Source organism: Ascaphus truei, chromosome 1 (genome assembly GCF_040206685.1).
Source record: "Ascaphus truei isolate aAscTru1 chromosome 1, aAscTru1.hap1, whole genome shotgun sequence".
Lineage (NCBI taxonomy): Eukaryota > Metazoa > Chordata > Amphibia > Anura > Ascaphidae > Ascaphus > Ascaphus truei.
Window position 1 is genome coordinate 464,939,247 of NC_134483.1, and position 9,789 is coordinate 464,949,035.

At 40.0% G+C, this 9,789-nt stretch overlaps 1 long non-coding RNA gene across 1 annotated transcript; it reads right to left on the minus strand.

Annotated features, from left to right (window-relative positions):
- Window positions 1-1,394: 1,394 nt before the first annotated feature.
- On the minus strand, window positions 1,395-6,659 carry LOC142463528 (uncharacterized). Its single transcript, XR_012787448.1, has 2 exons — window positions 5,123-6,659; window positions 1,395-1,698 (listed from the first exon to the last, which is right to left on the minus strand). It is a non-coding gene; the product is annotated as an uncharacterized LOC142463528 (long non-coding RNA).
- Between the last annotated feature and the right edge of the window lie 3,130 nt (window positions 6,660-9,789).

A 9,789-nucleotide genomic window follows, 5' to 3' on the forward strand; every position in this document is an offset into this window, starting at 1 on the left:
ATATATATATATATATGAAAGAGAGAGGAGAGAGCGCAGGCCCCATAGTATAAAACCGTATGTTTAATGATGGGAAAGGAAGGGAGGTGGAAGAAATTGACTCACAAGGGTACAAGAATTAAAAGCGTTTCGTGAAAATATCACCACCATCCGGTATCTGTAATCGAATCAAAAGTTCATCAGTCTCTCAGAGATGAAGGGGCAGTGATCCGTCAGGATTTCCAGGGTGCATCGGATATTGCTCAGCAAAACGTCCCAGGAATCCCAGAGAATGTCTCCTTGCTGGATGGCCTCTGTATTGTTTGGCGCTCGAACCGGCTTGTTCCTGCGCATGCGTAATGTCCGTGAGTATTGCGTAATGACGCTCCCTGACGCGTTTCGTCGCACACGGGTGACTTTTTCACCCTTTCAAAAAGTCGCCCGTGTGCGACGAAACGCGTCAGGGAGCGTCATTACGCAATACGCACGGACATTACGTCATTACGCATGCGCAGGAACAGGCTGGTTCGAGCACCAAACAATACAGAGCCCATCCAGCAAGGAGACATTCTCTGGGATTCCTGGGACGTTTTGCTGAGCAATATCCGATGCACCCTGGAAATCCTGACGGATCACTGCCCCTTCATCTCTGAGAGACTGATGGACTTTTGATTCGATTACAGATACCGGATGGTGGTGATATTTTCACGAAACGCTTTTAATTCTTGTACCCTTGTGAGTCAATTTCTTCCACCTCCCTTCCTTTCCCATCATTAAACATACGGTTTTATACTATGGGGCGTGCGCTCTCTCCTCTCTCTTTTCTGCAGATTCCAAACGGATGTGGTTAATCCCCTTTGGAGCAGCCTGAGACCCCCATACCAGCATCACTACTGCACCATTTGTTGGACATTTTTGAAAGGACTGGTTTTTATTTCTTTTCCTTCTTTATTCACAGTTTGATGTTTATATTTGGTTTTTATTTAACACCATTTATTCAATTGATTTATTAGGCACTTATACATTGATATTATGTTGGTTTATCCTCGGTATTAATATTTTATTTTATTTTATATTTGATTACCATATTCAGGCGCTGCTTTATTGTTTTTATCTTTTGAGATATATATATATATATATATATATCAAGGAAAAAACACTAGTACCTGTGTGTACAAGGTGACTGCTAGGGATAAAACATGAATGTACATACAACACAAACAATGGAGGGGGAGGGTTAATGAAAAGGGGAAGGGGAAAAAGAAAGGGTAAAAAAGCCCCAAGAGATGTGGTGAAAAAATAAAATGAAACATAAAAGTGTCTTTCAACAGCTACTGGGTGTCGCTGCCAGTCTTCAGGAAAAAAACCACCTTCCTCTTGATCTGTAGAACGAAAAGAAGACTGCGCGGCTCCCATAGCATAATACTGTAATTTAATAATGAAATAAACGTGCAGATGAATCACGGACACTTACATTGTGCAAAATAAAATCAGACAATAAATGGAGTCATTACTATCACCCGATGGAGCCTCCGTGGATGTATGCCGTGTGTGGTGTCCAACACACTCCTGTCGTAGATGCCAGGAGGGTGCGCGCACACCCGATCTCCTCCTGGTTGTAAATCCCGCGAGAGTATGTGTCCACCGATACTGTAGGATGCTGACACGGTAGTCAAACTTCCTGCATCAAGGTTCCAAGCGTGATGAAGGACGGACAGGCTCCAAAACGAGCAAAAGATAGAAATGCTCAAATTATGAGTAATAACAAAAGTCCAGTGCTAGCTACTCCCTACGCGTTTCGTCGCGATATGCAACGTCCTCAGGGGATAAAGCTGTACTAGCAAAAATGCCATACATGTATATATGCCATAATAAAATGGAGCACATTAAAAACACCTGAATACAAATGATAGCAAATCAATCATTAACTCTTAAAGGGCTGGAGGGGGACAAGAGGGATAAAACATAAGGGGAACATAGAGTGATTACATGATACATGACAAAAACTTTAAACATTAAAAATATATGTGTATATATATACAGTGTTCGACAAACCTATACATTTGCTCGCCCCGGGCGAGTAAATATTGGCCCAAGCAGCACACGTTTGGTACTAGGTGGCGAGTAGATTTTTTGGTGATTTGTCATATATATATATATATATATATATATATATATATATGTTCATGAATGACATAAAAAATATATTAATATATAAATGGATATTGCTGAGCACAGATATTGAAATGGTTCAGATATTAATATAGAATACATAATGATGAACATAATGTTTTAAAATTAATAAATAAAATAAAAAAATGAAAAATATATGAATATAAATAATATTAGAATAGGAATATAAAGATGAAAAATGAAAATATGAATAAAAATAAAGATGAAATATATTTAAAAAGTGAAACAAATATCAAAATAAAAAATATATTGAATAAATAATAAAGAATAAATAAATGAATAATAAAAAAGAAGAAGAAAGTGACTAAATTAAAATGGAGACAGTGATCAACACAACTATAAACATGAGAGTAAATTTTTCATTCCCCAGTGGTAACCACAGAGATCAGTACAATAGCATTATTGAATTGATAGTTATATATACACACCTATGGTGATGTAGTCATCAAACGAGCAGTGGGACCACAGAACACTATACCAGTGTACTAGTATCTATATGTTCATTGAACCCCTTTGGTGACAAAGTGTCCAGGGTATAGATCCAGAATGTCTCTCGCAAACATAACCTCCTGAATCTATCCCCCCCAATGAGAGACACTGGTATGTGTTCAATACCCCTAATAGTAAGTGATGCAGGATCTTTACTGTGACAGATTGAGAAATGTTTAGAGAGACTATGAGCCAGATTTCCATTGATGATGTTGCGTCTGTGCTCTAGAAACCTGGTACTCATAGGTTGAATAGTTCTCCCTATGTACTGTGGACCACAGGAGCATGAGAGGAGATAGACTACGTAGGTGGAGAGACAGTTTATCCTGCCCTTTATATCATGCTCTCTCTTGTTGGAGAAAGAGCAGAACTTTTCACCGGCAATAAGATGTTTAGATGTAAGACATCTAGTACGTCCACATGAAAAATTGCCGGAGAAACGGTCAGAGGAAACTGAATCTCCACCCACAGTCACTCTCAATCGACTGGGGGCCACAATATTTTTAATATTCCTAGCTTTTTTGTATGTGACTGGAATGTATGCAGGTAAAGTAGGTCCCAAAACAGGATCATTCTTGAGAATATCCCAGTGATTGTTCAATATCTGTTTGATTTTGTATGCAGACTGATTACATTTAGTGATGAATCAAGGACACTTGTCCCGACCTGAACCCATATCATGTTTAATAAGGGGATAGGTAGTGACTTTGGATTTAGATTGAGCAAGAAGAACATCCCTGCTAATATTTTGGACCTCACTGAGAGCACCAGTGACAACCTCCTCCCTGTAGCCCTTGTGAATAAATTTAGAAACCAATTTTTGTCCCTGAATATCAAAATCTTTCTGAGATGAGCAGTTTCTCTTTAGCCGATAGAATTGGCTCTTAGGAATATTCTCCAGCCACTTTTTGTGGTGATTACTTGATGCTTGAAGATAACTATTGACAGATACTTCCTTAAAGTGAGTTTTTGTGGATATCTGACCTTCATCATCATCTGTAACATAAAACGAGATCTAGAAATGTAATCTGTTTGGGCTGAACTTGAAATGTAAATTTGAGACCCATCTCGTTTGTATTGAAGGATTGGAGGATGCTGTGAAGTTCATCCTCCGCACCTTCCCAGATGATGATGATATCATCTATGAAACGGCCATAGAACACCACGCCCGCCACCAGTCCAGCGTTCGCCCACACATGAAGGTCCTCCCACAACCCCATGTATAGGTTCGCATAGCTGGGGGCAAACCGTGTGCCCATGGCCGTTCCACAGACTTGCAAATAAAAGTCATCCTCAAACAAAAAGTAATTATGTTGTAAAATAAAGAATATACTGGAGAGTATAAAGTCCTTCTGACCTTGATTAAGTGAGGGGTCTCTATCTAGAAAATAAGTAACAGCTTCCAAACCCCTGTGATGCTCTATACACGTATACAGTGAAGAGACATCACAGGAGGCCCAATGATATGTGGGTTTCCAACGAATGTCTTTGATAGTCGATGACGTGCAACGTGTCCCTCAGATATGATCTGAGTGATGTCACATATGGATTAAGAAAATAATCAACATATTGGGACATGTTGGACGTCATCGACTCGATCCCCGACACTATTGGTCGCCCTGGTGGACAGTCAAGGCTCTTGTGAATTTTGGGGAGGTGGTAAAAGATAGGAATTCTAAGGTGATCAATGTACAGGAATTTAAACTCCGATGGAGTAATGATCGCATTGTCCTTGGCTTTTGTCAGATGTACATGATACAATAATTGAAATTCAATAGTGGGGTCATATTTGAGAGTGACATAAAATGTATCATCCTGCAATAGTCTCTTTGCTTCCTGTACATAGATATCCCTATCTTGAATAACAATACCACCTCCCTTATCGGCCTGACGAATGACAATATTATCTTGGGTCTGAAGTTCTTTTAGGGCTCTTTGTTCAATAGTTGAAATATTTCTCCTATTGGCCGGTAAGGAACAGAGTTGCTCTAAATCTTTCAATACCATAGTGTAAAAGGTCTCGACAAAGTTACCCTTAGACTGGTAGGGGAAAAATAGGGACTTGGGTCCAAATGGAGAATTCTTAATATTTGGTTCCAAGAAAGGGCCTGAAGGATGGAGAGTCAGTTGGGATCCAGCAAAATCAATGTTAGCTGGATCAACAAATGACTCGTCTCCTCGAGTGTAGTTGCCACATAGATCCCCAATGGGGTCCTGTTCTACCAAAAGCGATGTTAATGCCTTACTGCAGGTTTCTTCTTGTGTAGTGAAGGTATGTGTTGTTCTTCCCTGAGATGTTTCATGGTAAAATAACGTTTGAGAGTGATTTTACGTATAAATTTGTTCAGATCCATGAAGAGGTCAAATTTGTCAGGGAATGAAGTAGGAGAGAATGAGAGACCCTTTGCCAACAGAGAAATCTGTTGGGAGGATAATAAATGGGAAGATAGATTAAAAATACCATATTTACGTGGGTCCTCCTTAACGGATTTTAGACTCTTCTCTCTTTGGCAACGCTGCCCTGCCCTTGTTCCTCTAAACTTCGCCTTCGTCTTCGATTCTGATCTGATTTGGACCCTTGATGTTGTTGTTTCCCCCAAAGTGGGTATGGTTTGATCTTCTGCACACCCCCATTTGGGATCTGGTCTAAAAAAGAAGCAGAAGCTGAGGGACACAGAGCAATGGCAGACTCACCTTCAATGTTATGTTGAGAAGTCTTATTAACATCACTGATCGGTAATTTTGGTCTTGTAGCTCTACATATGTCATCTTGGACTAGTTCATCATGATCAAATGTAATAGATTCATCAAGTTGAAGTGGCGAAAATCTATTTTCAGTTTGGCATACAAATATTGGATCAGTAAATTCATTATTATCCTCATGTATCCTCAGACTTATTACCTCCTCAGCCCTAACTGGGACTGTGGAAGAATATAGCCGTTGTTCTCTATTAAGTGTGGATTTGGAATTGGGGTCATTAGTTTTAGAATTCCTGCCTACCCTGGAGTGGGATGAGATCCTGTCTTGTGTTGTTTATTGTCCCTCACCCGTGAAGGAAATCTCCTAGGGTTTTTCCTCCAATTGGTAACTCTACCGTTAGCATAATTTTCCTCATCTCTAAGTGATTTGTTATTTTTTCTGTTAATAATCTCTTTCTCAAAGGTTAATACTCGTTTATTGACTACATCATCCATAGTTAAAAATTCCGGTAGATCCTCAAATGGTTTCAATACTTTCTCAATTTCCTCTTTAATAGATTTAAGTTTGTCTTCTCTATAATTAACTCTTTAAAGGAAATGAGACCGCTCATCCTATTAATACACAATTGTTACATAAATAAGCAGGTGCTCAGAAGGGACAAAAGTATATGCATATAACAGTGTGATCCAAGAGGGATCAAAAAAGTCCCCATAGCACACAGCACTCAATGCTGGAAAAAATTGTACTGGACAACAATAAGCCGACAGGAAAACATACCTGTATAATCAACTGTATAGGGAATTAGTAACCCTTATAATACCACAAAGTCCAAAGAAAATAATAAAGTTTTATTAGTCTAAATACTTATTAAAACACATACATATCATTCAAACCTATTAAAATACCCCATCCAGAGGTGGCTAGTACAATCAGTATTAGTTCAGGAAACTATCTAAATCGATATGAATATACAAGAATCAGCAGAGTTCCTATCAGTGATTAATACAATGTAATGATTCAATAGAGAGTCACAGGTTATGATAGGTTAGTTAATATCATATTCTATTTATTCAGGCTTATTGGTGTAGCGTATCCTTGCATGGATAAATATCCTATTTGTATGCATATTAGAGTTGGGATAGCCATTTACACATGCTGGATCCTATGCAAATACATGTAGTTAATTTGCATCATACCATAGTGTTTGTTGTTTATCGTTCCCTATAACGATTGTAACATAGGGGTTAAAATTGCTATAAACAAACTGCGTGGCATATCATATGGTTGTGCTGTATCTGAGCCGTCTGATACAGACCGAAGGAAGAGTCTCTGGCAGCAGCAGGCCTCTATGCTCGTGGGCAAATGGCGGTCTCAAGCTAGTCACGCGTGATGTACATGATACAATAATTGAAATTCAATAGTGGGGTCATATTTGAGAGTGACATAAAATGTATCATCCTGCAATAGTCTCTTTGCTTCCTGTACATAGATATCCCTATCTTGAATAACAATACCACCTCCCTTATCGGCCTGACGATCGTGTGACTAGCTTGAGACCGCCATTTGCCCACGAGCATAGAGGCCTGCTGCTGCCAGAGACTCTTCCTTCGGTCTGTATCAGACGGCTCAGATACAGCACAACCATAGAGGACCTGGAGGACCTTTGCCGTCCAGAGGGTCCCTTCCCAGCCGAAGACTGCATGTGAGCTTCCATTTCCGGTTCACCGGCTCACTGGCTATACGAGGGAAATCACGTGACGACGCCAGGACTTGGAGTTACACAGAGAGGAGCGAGTCAACGGCAAATGAGAGCCTATCTCATACACGCTATTTTATTGCTTTTACCTTGTGAGTGGGCATTTGTCAGATTTTATGTTCCTTGAAATACAATTTTTATTACGTTAATGCACTAGGTGTGCGCCTGTTTTTTCTTTTCTTTTTTTGCAGATATGGTCAGGGACTGGTGATCCCTTCAAAACGGGCAGCAAGAACCTGGTGCTTTTATCATTGGAACAGGACTTTTAAATTTTGAAGGTTTTTTTTGTATTTTTTCATTTTTACTTTTTTAATATTTTGTGTTATTAAACTGCTAGTTGTCCAAACCTATAGAGGTATTTTAATTTAGTTATAAATAGTGAATTAGTCCATATTGTATTGCATTTTTTAGTCTTTATCCATGTGTACAAACTGTGTATCAGTTTTGTAACTAGTCACCCCACCATGCACTTATATGATTAGCTAAACTGGTTCTTATATACTAATTAGTTATATATAGAGGCGCTACTTCATTCCTTTGTTTGTTTTGTTTTATATATAATGATTTTAATTATCAGCTACGACTCAGGAATGAAATCTTTGGGTTGTTTAGACAACTTGCTGCAAACAGCGCAATGTGCAGCAGTCGAGAAAACATTTTATTTGCAAAGTATAAGCAAGAAAGATTATTATGCTGTGGTATAAACCCTGGTTCACTCAAATCTAGAATACTGCATTCACATCTGTATATCTCTGTGCCTAAATTACATAATGGAGCTTGAGAAAGTGTAAAGTCAGTAGGGGATCTTTACCTGATGAGGCAAAGCTTAAAATATTCACTCCTTAGCTAATAAAAAAGATGACAGAGACACAATAGCATTATACAAGATATTAAAGGGTGTAGACAAAATAAATAGGGAACTGTTATCCACAAACTCACATACCAAAAGGACCACGGGAGACACACTGAATTATCATCCTTCACACATAAAACAAAGAAGCATCATCCCCTGTGGAGCAGCACTATTAGGAGAGCTTGCAACAGTTACTGGCTTTAAAAGAGGACTGATTCAATTCATAGATGAGAAGTCTATAAATGCATACTAGCAGTATAGACAGCTGGAGCCTGTCCGAGTGATACGCTCACCCAGAACCTTGCAGTGCATGCCACTGTGGAAGGCAGGCCACTTGGTTTGATAAGCCCTTTGGTCTGACTTTGTATTGGTAGTTCTTATGCCCTAAAGACTTTAGCAACATTTTACAGAAATTTGGAATACCAAATCAGTAAAATGTATGGCTGTATCACCATAACACTTGTAAGGGCCTTGCTTACAGTGCAAAATGGTCAGATCCCAGGGCACTTTTTAATGATGCTATACCCCCCAATCCTCCCCCTAAATACCAGTGTTACAAGTAGTCCTGGCATGATATAAGTCCGGGAAGCAGTGTTTGACTGGTGAGGCTCCCCCCCCCTTCCTTGCCAGTTGGGCTGTTCAGAGCACTGGTACACTCCCACATCCGGGTAGAGCTCACCCACACTGTGCAGATACCAGAGTTCACCTCCTAGTGGGCCTTAAGCAGAGTTTTTCTGCTCGGTATCCTCACCATGTTTTCTTTTGAACCCCACACTCTTTAAATGCACATTATTTTCAGTTTCAGGTGCACCAAGTTGGTTTCTGTTGACTTAGTTTTAAACTTTTCTTTTCTGGTTGGTCTGCTGGCCAACCAAATACTGTATTTATTTTGCTAGCGAATCAGATCAAAAGGTTTAAAAAAAATAAAAAACCTTTCTGAAGATCTGACTGAGGCCCCACGTTTTTATTGAGAACCTACTAGCTTCCATGGGTAAACCAAAGAGCAGAATACTATATTCCACCACACACAGAAATGGTAGGAAAATGAAGCGGCTTAAAAATGCAACTACTTATTATGCATGACAGCGGTTGCTGGCAATTGCCATTATTGCAGAATTGAGTTAGCGGTTACATTTTACTTACCTGCCTTAACTGTGTGCGTATGCATGGACAGATCCTGTGACAACCCACAACCAGACCTGGATAGGTCTGTAGTACATCTCTGCCCGTACCCCTTCTAAATTATCCCTTTCTAATTCTCTATGGAATAGCTTCCTATGTATTGAGTGTCACAGCAGACCAGGAACATTTGTTCACCTTTACCTTCCGGGATCATTTACCACAGATGGTAGAAAGAAGTTGAATAAATAGGTTTATTCTGGCAAGCCTGCAGATATACAAAAATGCACAAAAACACAGGTAATACATACCATATGGGGGAGACACTAGCCTCGACTAGGTGCAGGACGCCAACTTGAGTAGGCTTACCCTGTCTGCTCCACGTCCAGAAATCACACAATACTCTTTTCGGGAGAACCGCAAGCATTTGCTCTCAGCGCTTATCCTCCGCTTGGCCAGGCTGCTCTGACACCTCAATGCTGAGCACCTGACGGTCGCGTCCCTGGATTAAGCCTGGAGCAAGTAGGATCGTTTGAGAACTTGGAAGCGTCTTGAGAACTGGTCCTCTGCTTGGCCAGGCTTCTCCCGGCACCGCAATGCAGAGTGGTCTGCTATTCTGAGCAGAGCACTTTTGAAAAGCCCACCACAAGTCAAGTTGCTCTGGTTCTCCGATCGCCCGCTCGCCTTACATAGCCCTTG